We start from the raw sequence: 2,331 nt of genomic DNA, 5'->3' as shown, positions 1-2,331 counted from the left end.
CCTTTTGGGATATTCCATCATGAGTTTTGTTTAGGCCAAGTAGTGAACTGGGCACTGTTCATTTCTGGGTCTGAAAAACCAGCACACTGCTGGCCATCAGTGGATAAATGCTTGCCCTATAAGCATGAGGACTTGAGTTTGGACCTTTAGCGTTTGTGTGAGAAGCCAGGCATGGCAGCCCTGCCTGCAGTCTCAGGACTGTGAGGCAGAGAGAGGTCAGACAACCTGTCAGTCAGTGAGCTTCAGGTTCAATGCACAAGGCATACAAACATACACGCAGGTCCGCACACAAGAAATAAAAGTAAATAAATCTTTAGAGACAAAAAGCAAGACGAAAGCTCCAAAGGGGACCAGTGACATGTCTCATAGCGGAGCGTATCTGAAAGCAAGACATGGTGGCCTCTGCCTCCAATGCCAGCACCCAGCACAAGACAACACAACACAACAAAAGGAAACCGGGCTGCAGAGATGGCCTAGCAGTTGAGGGCACTTGCTGCTCCTCCAGAGGATCCAGGTTCAGTTCCCAGCACCTACGTGATGACTCACCACTGTCAACTCCAGTGCCAGAGGATGTGATGCGCTCTTCTGGACTCTGTGTGTAAACACATACAGCGAGAAAATACCCAGAAACATTAAAAACACAAGTAAATTTAAAAATATGAAACAGACTCAGAGGAGAGATGGCCCAGCTGTGTTCACTCTTTTTTTTTTTAAATTGGATATTTTATGTATTAACATTTCAAATGTTATCCCCCTTCCTGCAGTATTCACTCTTAACTGCACATTTTTGTACAGTTTCACTATATGTAATTTAAATGTTCTACTATAGATATCTCTTGGAGGAACAAATTTTACAAAAACGACTGTCTGTTCCCTGAATAGGACACAAATATGCTTTCAAATACAGAAAAGTGAGGACAGTCTTCTTCCTGCACATACAGATCAGTAGTTTCTGCCGTGCTCCACGGAGGATACGCCATACACACCGTATGGGATCCTTGGGAATAAAGCAAGGTCTGCAGCAGAGTTTGCTTACACAAACGTGCCTTAAGTGCTATGTTTACTACAGCTCACACACTAGGAAATCAGAGGAGCCTGTCAAAACCGTGATGCAGCAGCTTTCCTTGAGATTTATCATGCTTTAAAATCTGCCTGCCTTGAAAATTATTTTCCCACTCAACGTCAAAGTCATAACTGGGTTCAAGGTTTGCATGCTCTAACTTTCGAGCAGCAATAGCCTGAAACGGATACACGCCGGCACCAGACATGCTTTGCTCTACGAGGAGTCTGCATACGAAGCTCTGCCTCAGTGAGAGCTTATGTCACCGTCTGACATTTGGAGCAATATTACTGTAGGATCTTTGAAATCAAAATGCCAAACTGACACGAGATAGCTAGGTGCTGGTTAAAACAAGGGACAGACTGCAACTTGACCGTAACTGATGTAGTTAGCGTTTTACTGAGAGGCTGTTAGCTCACGTGTGTGGACGTGAGTACTGTTGGGCTGTTGTGGTTTCCTCGTGTCTGCCGCCTCAGGCAGCTGGAGCCGGGGCTCTGGGGAGCAGAAGCGGGGGAATTTGACAGAGTTCACTCCAAGTGGTGCCGGGCAGATGCTGGGCTGAGAAGCCGCTCGGGTCTCTGCCCAGGCATGGAGAAGTCTCAGCCTGAAGTCCCTCGGAGGCTAGACTGCTGACCTGGAGGCTGGTGGTCTATGTCCTTGGGCTCCCAGACACACACACACACACACACACACACACACACACACACACACACACACACACACACAGAGAGAGAGAGAGAGAGAGAGAGAGAGAGAGAGAGAGAGAGAGAAGAGAGAGAGAGAGAAGAGAGAGAGAGAGAGAGAGAGAGAGAGACAGACAGAGAGACAGAAAGAGAGAAAGTAGTAAGAAAATCTTTTAAAAGATAACAATAAAAAAAATGAATGTAAGAAAATGAAATTCCAAAAAGTTACCTTGACATATAATCCTTTTTGCTTCTTTTTCTATAGCAGAATCTTGCAGTGTAGCTTAACCAAACTAATTCATGATTAATTCTCCTGCCTCCTTAATAATTCCTGTTTATCAACACTCTGTTAGAGGATCCTGGGCCAGAAGGCTGAAGACTGATGCTCCAGCTTCCTGACTTACTGGGGCTGGATAGGTAGGCAGCTGTCTCTACAATTTGTCTCAGTTCTGGAAGTTGTGTTGGACTTCCTATATTTTCAGATAGTATTGGTCACTCTTGGATTTCTGATGAGGTTGAAAGACTACTTACAGTCTCATAGCTGACCCAGGCTATTTAATATTGAGAAAATACATTTGAGAAGAGAGT

Source organism: Grammomys surdaster, unplaced genomic scaffold (genome assembly GCF_004785775.1).
Source record: "Grammomys surdaster isolate TR1022 unplaced genomic scaffold, NIH_TR_1.0 607, whole genome shotgun sequence".
NCBI lineage: Eukaryota > Metazoa > Chordata > Mammalia > Rodentia > Muridae > Grammomys > Grammomys surdaster.
This window is presented reverse-complemented; position numbering follows the sequence as displayed.